Consider the following 13389-nt stretch of genomic DNA (forward strand, 5'->3'; position numbering starts at 1 on the left):
TTGGAGTCGATCCCTATGTTTCCCAGATCAAAGGAGACACTTTTAAAAATGTGAACACAATTCGATTCTCGAGTTCCACATTCAAAAATCATCCAGCCACGTGAGAAGCTACTGCAATCCGTGTGACTGGAACTTCATTCCAGGCCGCTTGGTATCCTTTAGAGTCGTGCAAAGAATGAATGCTTTTATGCCAATGGAAGCGATCCCATGCGGCGAAAATAGACATCTCAAAGCTTTTTTAATCTGCCTTCAAATATAACTGGCAAATATAGAATTAAAAATGCCGACCAGAACAAGCTGGCCCAGAGTGCAATTGTGGAAAGGAAAATTCCCAATGCTTGTTGTTATCCTCTTGTGACAAGTTCCGAAACTCTCTCGGGCCAAATGACAAAAACATTCGTGGACCAATGATTCGAGACCGAATGCTTTGTCTGCTGCCTCCCGATAAACGGAAAATTGTCAGAAGATTGGACCCGTTCGTTTCCCAGTGTAAGGGAGAGAAGTGTCTGATCAGCTCTGCTAATTCAGGTGGAAAAATCTCGGGTAAATTGGTCACCTCTGCGTGATTCATAGGGGAGGTTTTGGAACATTCTTTAAAGCCTCCGACTCACTCGGAAACAAACCCAGACACACGGATTGACCCAGAATTAACCTAGAGATGGACTCAGAGAAAACAGAGCCCGATGCAGTATCTGAAAACGCATGGAAATGGACAAGAGAAAGAGAAGGTCAAAGTGATTTGAGAACAAAAACTTGACTGAAACCCTAAAAGACAACAACAAGAGGCTGCTAGCGCTTATCGTGACCGGATGTGGTGTCCAGGATGTGCCGCAGGGCTCCATGCCTTCGTTGATGAAAAAGTCTGTCAAACAAGCAGAGGTTCCTGGTATCAAATCCCAGCGGGACATTCTTTTCACCTTGGTTCCATTTCCCTGTTTGTGACTTTGCAGCAGATTCTTCGGAATTCACCAAATACAGCCGTGCCAAACTGACCTTTAATGTGCGGACAGACATCTCTGAGAAAGTATGAAGTAAGATGCTGGAAATCTGAAATTGTAAGAGAAAATGCTGGAAAAACTCAGGGGGTCAGACAGCGTCTGTGTAGAGACGAAGGTAGGATAACGTTCTGGCGAAAAGTCATCGATTGAAAAATTATTCCACCTTCCTCTCTCCACAGATGCTGCCTGACCCGCTGAGTATTTCCAGCATTTCCTGTTTTTATCTCAATCAATGAGTCGATGACGTGTATCGAGTATCTTACGCTGGAGAAATGTTTTTACAAACTACGTTACTTTCACAGGATCATAGGAACAGGAATAGGTCATGCAGCCCCTCCAGCCTGTTCCACCATTCAATCATATAATGGCTGATCTGTAACTGACCTCCATTTACACGTTTTTGAGCCATTTCCCTTGATACTCTTACCTAACAAAAATCTATTTAATGCATTCTTCAAAATTTCAATTGACCCAACATACACGGATTTCCACTACCCTTTGTGTGTCCTCGGTGCTTCCTGATATCATTCCTGAACGGCCTCGCTCTAATTGCAAGAATATGCTCACTTGTTCTACACACCTCCGCCAGAGGTAATAGTTTCTCTGTAACTACCCTATCGAATCTCCTTATCATTTTAAACACTTCGATTGGATGGCCCTCCCACCATTTGAACTCAAGGGAATACAAGCCAGGTTTTATGCAACATGTCCACGTAAATTTCCCTTTTAAACCCACGTATTCAGGTGAATCTGTGCTACACTACATCCAACGTCAATATATCCTTCCTGAGTTGCAGTGCCCAAAACTGAACGAAGTTCTCCAGGTGGAATCTATCCAACGATCTGTGCATCTGAAGCATCAATTCCTCACTTTTGTTTTCTCGCCGCCTTGAGATAAAGGCCAAAACTTCATTCGCCTTTTTGATTGCTTGTTGTATCTGCATAGTAGCTTTTAATGATTTGTGTTCCTTGACACCCGAATATCTTTACATTTCCTAGTCTCACGCCACAAAGTAAATGTTTCGATTTTTCTTTCTTTGATCCAAAGTGGATGACATCACATTGCCTCAAATTCAGCTCCACTTTTGCCCACTCGCTAATTCTAGCAATGTCCGTTCGTAACTTCCTGCTCCCATCTACACACCTTACTGTGCCTCCTAATTTAGTGTTATGTGCAAATTTCGATGTTGAACTCTCTAGTCCTTCATTCAACACCATTTGCCACATTCTGCCAATCAGAATACATTCATAGACTCATAGCATCATCGAATGATACAGCAAAGAAGGAGGCCATTCGGTCTTCGTGCCTGTACCGGCTCTTTGAAAAGTTATCCAATTAATCTCACTCCCCTGCCCTTCCCCCAAAGCCCTGCAAATTTTCCCTCCTCAAATATCTATCCAATTCTCTTTTGAAAGTTATTATTGAATCTGCTTCCACCACCCTTTCATGCACTGCATTCCAGATCATAACAACTCGCTGCTTTAAAACACAGTTCTCCTCATCTCGCCTCCGGTTCTTTTGCCAATACTATTAATCTGTGTCCTCTGGTTACCGGCCCTTCTGCCACCGGAAGCAGTTTCTCGTTATTTGATCAATCAAAACCTTTCATGATTTGCAACACCTCTATTAAATCTGCCCTTTACCTGCTCTGCTCCAAGCGAACAGGTAAAGTCCTTCTTTATTCTCTATACACCGACTCTATGTCTCCTTCCTTTTAACCAATTACGAACCTATTTCACAAGCTTGCCTCCAATCCCATGCACTTTTAATTTCGCCAACCATCTCTTGAGAGGAACCTCATCAAATACCTTTTGGAAGTCCATATAGACGATAAAATTGGATATTTTTTATTCATTCATTTGATATGGGCGTGGCTGGGAAGGCCAATATTTATTGCCCATCCCTAAATGTCCTGTTAATAAACGGGGAATAGAGAGGAGACAATGAGACAATTGGAGGGAGTCCAAAGTTAAAGCCAGAAGCACCGTGGTGAGATAAATTTGATGCAGATGCGGTGGAGTCAGCTGCAGCTTCGACGAACTGATGTCCAGCTTCGGAGGCAGGTGCAGAGAGCGAGTGAGTCCAGAAGCTATTTGAAGAGTAGAATATCAGAGGACACACTGCTGGAGGTATTTCCGTGCGAATGAAGAGCGAGGAGATGTGCAGAACCAATCGCGGGCAGAAGTAAGAGTGGGGAAATTGCAGATCATTAGAAGATACAGAAACTGCGGAGAAATTGACTACGGCCCAGGAGAGTGATTTTTTCGCCAGGAACCAGGAACTGTAGCAAAATAAAGCTAACAAAATAGTAGGACCAGTGGGATTGTCATAAGCTAGGCAGGTAACGACAGCGGTGGGAGATGGGCTTCAAGCTAGACAAAATTACCTTCAAACGTAAGCAAATGAACAGCAGATCAGAGTCACGAAGGGCAGAAATGCAATCCAGTGCGGTCCAGTCGAGTAGCGTAGTCCTAAAGTCGAGGAAAGTCCAAGAATTTGGAAGCCAAATTTGAGCAAAGATCCAGTGCTCACTGATGAAAATAAAGAGCAGGAATGATCGTGGAGTTGTGCCAGGTAACTTTATATTTGCAGCTTCAACTTGTCGTTCCAGCTAAAATGCACCCACTATTTGAGCCAGTGGAAGTTCAACAGGGGAAGAGAGGAGGTTTGAGGAGAAATGGCATAGAATGGCAAAGGATGGCCAAAGATCGTGTTGAACAGCAAAGGAGCTATCTAAAAATTGCATCTTTAAATTTACGTATGGCAACCTTCGAGGGGATAAGAAATATATTGTCCAGAGTAAACTGGGCTGTGCTGTTAAAGGGGAACCCTGCAGACCAAGATAGTAAATTTTCAAAGGGTTATTTGTAGTATCCAAAACCAATAAATACCTCTGAAATGCAAAACCTCTACTTGTGTAGTTAAGCAAACATGACCAAGGAATGAATTAAGTGACAGCATCGAACTGAATGAAAAGGCTTACATAAATACAGGCAATGTGGAAATGCAGTGGACTGGGGGAGCAAAAAAAGCATTAAAATTATAAAAGCAATCTAATAATAGGTGTATGGAGCTTTTAGAAACTATAATCCGGGACAAAAGTAATAGTCACTTGGACAAGTGTGGATTAATAAAGGAAAATCAGCATGGATTTGTTAATGGCAAATTGTCTTATTGAACTTGATTGGTTATTTTGAAAGGGCAACGTGGAGGGTTGATAAGGGCAATGCGGTTGATGCTGTGTATAAGGACTTTCAAAAGGCGTTTGATAAAGTGCCACATAATAGGCTTGGAAGCAAAATTGAAGCCCGTGGAATAAAAAAGGGCAGGGCAGCATGGATACGAAACTGTCTAAGTGACAGGAAACAGATAGTAGTGATGAACGGTTGTTTTTACAACTGGAGGAAGGTGCACAGTGGTGGCTGAAAGGATGGTTAGAAGCAGAAACCCTCAACTCATTTAAGAAGTACCTGGATGTGCACCTGAAGTGCCGTGACCCACAAGGATACGGAGCAAGTGCTGGAAAGTGGGATTAGGCTGCGTGGCTCATTTTCAGCCGGCGTGGACAAGATGGGCCGAATGGTCTCCTTTTGTGCGGTAAATTTTCTATGATTCTATGTTCCCCACGGGTCGGTACTCTTGCCATTGTTTCATATATGTATATATGTACACGTGTGTGTAAATTACTTCGACTTAAGTGCATAGCGTACAATTTCAAAATTTGCAGATGAGACCAAACTTGGAAGTACAGTAAACAGTGAGGAGGATAGTAAGAGACTGTTAGCTAAGTTAGAAGCCCATGGAATCGAGGGGAAAATACGGACTTGGTTAGGAAGTTGGCTGAGCGAAAGGCGACAGAGAGTAAGGATAATGGGTAAGTATTCACATTGGCAGCATGTGCCGAGTGGAGTCCCGCAGGGATCTGTCTTGGGGCATCAATTATTCACAATATTTATTAACAACTTAGATGAAGGCATACAAAGTCTCATATCTAATTTTGCCGATGACACATAGATTGGTGGCATTGTAAGCAATGTAGATGAAAACATAAAATTACAAAGGTATGTTGATAGATTAGGTGAATGGGTAAAATTGTGGCAAATGGAATTCAATGTAGACAAATGTGAGGTCATCCACTTTGGATGAAAAAAGCAAAAAGTTAAAAACAGTGGATGTCCAAAGGGACTTAGCGGTTCAGGTACATCGATCATTGAAGTGTCATGAACAGGTGCAGAAAATAATTAAGAAGTCCAATGGAATGCTGGCCTTTATATCTGGAGGACTAGAGTACAAGGGGCAGAAGTTATGCTGCAGCTATACAAAATACTGGTTAGACCACACCTGGAGTACTGTGAGCAGTTCTGGGCACCGCAGCTTCGGAAGGACATATTAGCCTTGGAGGGAGTGCAGCGTAGGTTTACTCGAATGATACCCGGACTTCAAGGGTTAAATTACGAGGAGAGATCACACAAATTGTGGTTGCATTCTCTGGAGTTTCGAAGTTTAAGGGGTGATCTGATGGAAGTTTATAAGATATTAAGGGGAACAGATGTGGTGGATAGAGAGAAACTATTTCTGCTGGTTGGGGATTTTAAGAGTAGAGGGCACAGTCTAAAAATTAGAGCCAGACCTTTCAGGAGCGAGATTAGAAAACATTTCTACACACAAAGTGTTGTAGAAGTTTGGAACTCTCTTCCGCAAACGGCAATTGATACTAGCTCAATTGCTAAATTTAAATCTGAGAGAGATAGCTTTTTGGCAACCAAAGGTATTAAGAGATATGGGCCAAAGGCAGGTAGATGGAGTTCTATCACAGATCAGCCATGATCTTATCAAATGGCGGAGCAGGCACGAGGGGCTGAATGGCCTACTCCTGTTCCGATGTTCCTTTGTTCCTATGTTCCCATATCAGGGACAACTGAAATTGTCAGCCAAAAAATTTAAGTTTATCAGTCTATTTCCAGGGGTCACCAGCCTGCAGAACTTGGATTATCATTGTTTACTGGGATCACCAGTCTGGGTTTAACAGTGGATTTACTGGGATCACCAGCCTTTATATCTCGGACTTTCAGGGTTTTCTGGGACCACCAACCTATCTATCTGTTTTTGCAGTGTGTATACTGAGATCACCAGCCTATATATCTGGGATTATCAGGTTTTAATGGGATCACCAATCGGTAAATTAGGGTTTAGCAGGATTTTCTGGGATCACCAGCCGATATATTTAGGTTTCTTCGGGTTTATTGTGATCAGCGGCCTATATATCTTGGTTTATTACCGTTTACTTTGATCACGAGCCTATATACATGGGTTTAATACGGTTTACTGTGATTACCAGTCTATAAAGCTGAGTTTATTAGGATTTACTAGGATTACGAAGCAAAATAGCTGGATTTATCAGAGTAAACCGGAACCACCAGCATGTATATCCGGATTTATTAGGGCTTATTGGGGTCACCAGCCTATGTATCCGCGTTTATGGAACCGTAGCATCATAAAATCGCTACAGCACAGAGGGAGGCCATTCAGCCCATCGAGTCTGCGCAGGATCTTTCTAAGAGCAATCCAGTTAGTCACATTCCACCGTTCTTTCCCCTTTGGTTCTTTAGCCAATCACATTAAATCTGTGTCCTCTGGTTCTCGACCTTCCACCAAGGGGAACAGTTTCTCTTTAATACTTTATCTAAACGGGTAATGATTTGGAAAAGTTTTATCCAATATTCTCTCAACCTCCTCTGCACTGAGGAGAACAACCCTAACTTTTCCAGTTTATCCACGTAACAGAAGTCCCTCAACCTTGGAACCATTCTAATAAATCTTTTCTGTATCCTCGACAAAGCCTTCACAACCTTTCCAAAATGCAGAGATGAGATTTGGACACAATACTCCAGTTGTTGCCGAACCAGTGTTTTGGAAAGGTACAACATAACATCCTTATTTTTTACCCTATGCCTCTATTTTTCTAAGGAGCATTGGAAGATTCTGACAAGCACCACTGCAATTTCTACACTTCCTTCCCTCAGAAAGCTAGGATGAATCCTGTCCAAACCGGTTGACTTATCTATTATTAGTGCAGCCAGACTTTCTAGTAACTCCTCAATTAATTTTCACCCAATCCAGTATCACAACTAGCTCACCTTTTAATGTGATTTTGGCAGCACATTCATCCTTGGTAAAGACAGATGCAAAGTAATCATCTAATACCTCAGCCGCGCCCTCTCCCTCCATGCCTCGATCTCCTCTTTGGTCGTACATTGGGCCCACCTCTCCTCTTACTACGTACACTGCTTTTATGATGTAAAATGCTTTTGGATTCCCTTTTATGTTAGCCGCCATACCCTTTCTTTGACCCTCTTGTTTCCTTTTCCACTTCTCTGTACTATTTATATTCAGCCTGGTGCTCACTTTTATTATCTGCCTGATATCTGCCATAGGCCCACTTTTCTGCTTCATCTTACTCTCTATGTATTTCGTTGTCCAGGGAGGTCCAGCTTGGGTTGCCCTAGTTTTCCCCTTTGTGGGAATGTATCTAAGCTGTACCAGAACCATCTCTTCTTCAAAGACTACCCATTTTTCGCTAACAGTTTTGCCTGCCAATGTTTGATTCCAATTTACCCGGGCCAGATCCCACTGAAATTGGTTCTCCTCTAATTAAGTATTTTTACTGTTGATTGTTCCTTGTAAGGATAGTGTCGATTATTCCTTGAAAGGATACAGCCAGCAACAATAGGCCAGTCAGTTTAACGTCAGTGGTGGGGAAACTTTTAGAAACGTTAATCCGTGACAGAATTAACAGTCACATGGACGATTGTGGATTGATTAGGGAAAGCCAGCACGGATTTGTTAAAGGCAAATCGTGTTTAACTCACTTCATAGAGAGTTTTTTGATGAGATAACAGAGAGGTAGGTGAGAACAATGCAGCTGATGTGCTGTTTATATGGACTTTCAAAAGGCGTTTGATAAAGTGGCGCATGGGATGTTCCCAGGGCTTGAAAATTGCAGCCACGAGGAGAGATTGAATAGCCCGGGGCTCATTTCCTTGGAGCAGAGGAGGCTGAGGGGAGACTTGATTGAAGTGTACAAAATTATGAGGGGCCGAGATTAATTTGACAGGAAGTACCTGTTTCCCCGAGCGGAGAGTTCAAGAACGAGATGACACAGATTTAAACTGATTGGCTGAAGGATTAGAGGGGACATGATCAAAATCTTTTCTGCTCAGAGCGTGGTGGGTGTATGGAATTCGCTGCCCGAATTGATGGTAGAGTCAGGGACCCTCAACTTTTAAAAACGTACCTGGACCTGCCCCATGAGTGCTCTAAACTGCAGTCCTACGGACCGGTTGCTGGAAGGTGAGAATAGTATAGGCACCTGGTTGATCTTCGAGCCGGCGCTGACACAATGGTCCGAATGGCCCTGTTCTGTACTGTATCTTCTCTATGATTCTATGGTTCTATGGGGGGCTTATCAACAAAATTACGGCCCATGGAATAAAGGGGGCAGTAGCAATATGGATACAGAATTTGCTAAGTGACAGGAAACGGTGAGTAGTGGTGAACGGTTGTTTTTCGGACTGGAGGGAGGTGTTCAATGGTGCTTCCCAGGAGTCAGTGCGAGGATGACTGCTTTTCTTGATATACATTAATGATTTTCACTTGGGTGCACGGGGCACAATTTCAAAATTTCCAGATGACACAAACCTTGGAAGTGTACTAAACAGTGAGGAGAATAGCGATACACTTCAGGACGATACAGACAGCCTGGGGGCATGGGCGGACAAATGGCAGATGCAAGTTAACGCAGAAAAATGTGATGTGATACATTTCGTAGGAAGAACGAGGAGAGGCAATATAAACGAAAGGGCACAACTTTAAAAGGGGTACAGGAAAAGAGAGATCTGGGTGTACATGTGCACCAATCGTTGAAGATGGAAGGGCAGGCTGAGAAAGTGGTTAAAAAAGCATACGGGATCCTGGGCTTTATAAATAGAGGAATAGAATACAGAAGTTTGGAAGTCATGATGAATCTTTATAAAACACTGGTTGAGCCACAACTGGAGTATTGTGTCCAGTTCTGGGCACTGCACATCAGCAATGATATGAAGGCCCCAGAGAGGGTGCAAAACAGATTTATTGGAATGATTCCAGGGATGAGGGACTTTAGTTACGTGGATAGATTGGAGAAGCTGAGGCTGTTCTCCTCGGAACATAGACGGTTGCGAGGAGATTTGGTAGAGGTATTCAAAATCATGAAGGGTCCAGACAGAGCAGATAGAGAGAAACTGTTCCCATTGGCAGAAGGGTCAAGGATCAGAGGACATAGATTTAAGGTGATTGGCAAACGAACCAAAGATGACATGAGGAAGAACGTTTTTTACACAGCGAGTGGTTAGGATCTGGAATGCAGTGCCCGAGGGGGTGTTGGAGGCAGGTTCAATCGTATCCTTCAAAAGGGAACTGAATAAGTACTTGAAAGGAAAAAAAATCGGGCTACGTGGAAGGGGTGGGGTAGTGGGACAAGCTGGATTCCTCTTGCATGGAGCTGGTGTAGAATCGATGGGCCAAATGGACTCCTTCCGTTCTTTAATCTTTCTATGATTCTATGATTGTCCTTTTCAATAACTACTCTAAACCTTATGATACTAATACCACTGTTCCCTAAATGTTCACCTACTGACAATTGCTACACTTGACCCATCTCGTTCCTCAGAAACAGATGCAGCAATGTCTCCTTTGTCGTTGGACTGGAAACATATTTATCAAGAAAGTTCTCCTGAAAGCACTTCAGATATTCCTTCCCCCTTTTCCCTTTACCCTATTACGATCCCAGTCTATATGGGGACAGTTGAAGTCCCCCATTATCACTGCAGTTTTTTTTATTTATTCGTTCATGGGATGCGGGTGTCGCTGGCGAGGCCGGCATTTATTGCCCATCCCTAATTGCCCTTGAGACGGTGGTGGTGAGCCGCCTTCTTGAACCGCTGCAGTCAATGTGGTGACGGTTCTCCCACAGTGCTGTTAGGAAGGGAGTCCCAGGATTTTGACCCAGCGACGATGAAGGAACGGCGATAGATTTCCAAGTCGGGATGGTGCGTGACTTGGAGGGGAACGTGCACGTGGTGTTGTTCCCATGTGCCTGCTGCTCTAGTGCTTCTAGGTGGTAGAGGTCGCGGGTATGGGAGGTGCTGTCGAAGAAGCCTTGGCGAGTTGTTGCAGTGCATCCTGTGGATGGTACACACTGCAGCCACAGTGTGCCGGTGGTGAAGGGAGTGAATGTTTCGGGTGGTGGATTGGGTGCCAATCAAGTGGTCTGCTCTTTCTTGGATGGTGTCAAGCTTCTTGAGTGTTGTTGGAGCTGCACTCATCCAAGCAAGTGGAGAGTATTCCATCAGGCTCCTGACTTGTGCCCTGTAGATGGTGGAAAGGCTTTGGGGAGTCAGGAGGTGAGTCACTCGCCGCAGAATACCCAGCCTCTGACCTGCTCTCATAGCCACATTATCTATATGGCTGGTCCAGTTACGTTTCTGGTCAATGGTGACCCCCAGTATGTTGATGGTGGGGGATTCGGCGATGGATATGCCGTTGAATGTCAAGGGGAGGTGGCTAGACACTCACTTGTTGGAGATGGCCATTGTCTGACACTTATCTGGCGCGAATGTTACTTGCCACTTATGAGCCCAAGCCTGAATGTTGTCCAGGTTTTGCTGCATGCGGGTTCGGACTGCTTCATTATTTGAGGAGTTGCGAATGGAACTGAACACTATGCAATCATCAGCGAACATCCCAATTTCTGACCTTGTGATGGAGGGAAGGTCATTGATGAAGCAGCTGTAGATGGTTGGTCCTCGGACACTGCCCTGAGGAACTCCTGCAGCAATGTCCTGGGGCTGAGATGATTGGCCTCCAACAACCACGACCATCTTCCTTTGTGCTAGGTATGACTCCTGCCACTGGAGAGTTTTCCCCCTGATTCGCATTGACTTCAATTTTACTCGGGCTCCTTGATGCCACACTCGGTCAAATGCTGCCTTGATATCAAGGGCAGTCACTCTCACCTCACCTTTTGGAAATCAGCATTTTTGTCCATGTTTGGACCAAGGCTGTAATGAGGTCTGGAGCCGAGTGGTCCTGGCGGAACCCAAACTGAGCATCCGTGAGCAGGTTATCGGTGAGTAAGTGCCGCTGGATAGCACTGTCAACGACACCTTCCATCACTTTGCTGATGATTGAGAGTAGACTGATGGGGCGATAATTGGCCGGATTGGATTTGTCCTGCTTTTTGTGGACAGGACATTCCTGGGCAATTTTCCACATTGTTGCTTGGATGCCAGTGCTGTAGCTGAACCGGAACAGCTTGGCTTGAGGCGCAGCTAATTCTGGAGCACAAGTCTTCAGCACTACAGCTGGGATGTTGTCGGAGCTCATCGCATTTGCTGTATCCAGTGCACTCAGCCGTTTCTTGATATCACGTTGAGTGAATCGAATTGGCTGGAGACTGGCTTCTGTTATGGTGGGGATATCGGGAGTAGGCCGAGATGGATCATCGACTCGGCACTTCTGGCTGAAGATGGTTGCAAACCCTTCAGCCTTGTCCTTTGCAATCACGTGCTGGACTCCGCCATCATTGAGGATGGGGATGTTTGCAGAGCCTCCTCCTCCAGTTAGTTGTTTAATTGTCCACCACCATTCGCGACTGGATGTGGCAGGACTGCAGAGCTTTGATCTGATCCATTGGTTATGGAATCGCTTAGCTCTCTCTGTAGCATTCTGCTTCCGCTGTTTATCATGCATGTAGTCCTGAGTTGTAGCTTCACCAGGTTGGCACCTCATTTTTAGGTACGCCTGGTGCTGCTCCAGGCATGCTCTTCTGCACTCCTCATTGAACCAGGGTTGATCCCCTGGCTTGTTGGTAATGGTAGAGGGAGGAATATGCCGGTCAGTCGTGGTGCTACCGAGCCTCTGTTGGGAATGGACATTGAAGTCCCCCACCCAGAGTACATTTTGTGCCATTGCTACCCTCAGTGCTTCCTCCAAGTGGTGCGCAACATGGAGGAGGACTGATTCATCAGCTGAGGGAGGACGGTCGGTGGTAATCAGCAGGAGGTTTCCTTGCTCATGTTTGACCTGATGCCATGAGATTTCATGGGATCCAGATTCAATGTTGAGGAATCCCAGGGCCACTCCCTCCTGACTGTATATCACTGTATCGCGACCTCTGGTCGGCCTGTCTTGCCGGTGGGACAGGACGTACCCAGGGATGGTGATGGAAGAGTCTGGGACGTTTGCTGAAAGTAATGATTCTGTGAGTATGGCTATGTCAGACTGTTGCTTGACCTGTCTGTTGGACAACTCTCCCAATTTTGGTACAAGCCCCCAGATGTTGGTGAGGAGGACTTTGCATGGTCGACTGGGCTTGGTTTACCGTTGTCGTGTCTGGTGCCTCGTGGTCCAATGCCGGGTGGTCCGTCCTGTTTTTTTCTAGTTATGACTTTTCGTAGCGAGATTTTACAACTGAGTGGCTTGCTAGGCCATTTCAGAGGGCAATTAAGAATCAACCACATTGCTGTGGGTCTGGAGTTACATATCGGCCAGACCGGGTAAGGACGGCAGGTTTCCTTCCCTAAAGGACATCAGTGAACCAGATGGGTTTTTACGACAATCCGGTAGTTTCATGGCCACCATTACTGATATTAGTATTTTAATTGCAGATTTTTATTTGATTAATTGAATTTAAATTCGCCAGCTGCTGTGGCGGGATTTGATTTCATGACTCCGGATTTTAGTCCACGCCTCTGGATTATTAGTCCAGTAATATTGCACGTCTCTGTAATTTCCCTGCAAATTTGCTCCTCGATATCCTTCCCACTAGTTGGCGGCCTATCGACTACACCTAATAATGTAATGGCACCTCGACAGTTTCCTAACTCTAACCAAATAGATTCTGTCCATGAAAGCTCAAAGACACCCTCTATCTCCAGCACTGCAATATTCTCCTTCACCAATAGTGCCACCGCACCCACCCCCACCCCATCCTTTTTTTTCCCATTCCCTATCTTTCCTGAACACTTTTTATTCAGAAATATTTAGTACCTAATTCTGCCTTTTTTGAGCCAGGTCTCTTTCTCTCTCTGTCTCATTCCACCTAATACCCTCATTATTATTGTATACTATGATCACCAGCCTATATATCTGTGGTTATCGGCATTAACTCGGATCACCAGCTTATATACTTGGGTTTGTGGGGGTTTACTGAGATCACCAGCATATGCATCTGGATTCATCTGGGTTAACTGGCTTCATCAGCCTATACATTTCGGTTTGATTGGTGTTATCTGGGAACCATCAGCGTAAATACCTGGGTTTATTGAGGTTTACTGGGATTGCCAGCTTATA

The sequence above is a fragment of the Heptranchias perlo genome, chromosome 35, assembly GCF_035084215.1.
Source record: "Heptranchias perlo isolate sHepPer1 chromosome 35, sHepPer1.hap1, whole genome shotgun sequence".
Lineage (NCBI taxonomy): Eukaryota > Metazoa > Chordata > Chondrichthyes > Hexanchiformes > Hexanchidae > Heptranchias > Heptranchias perlo.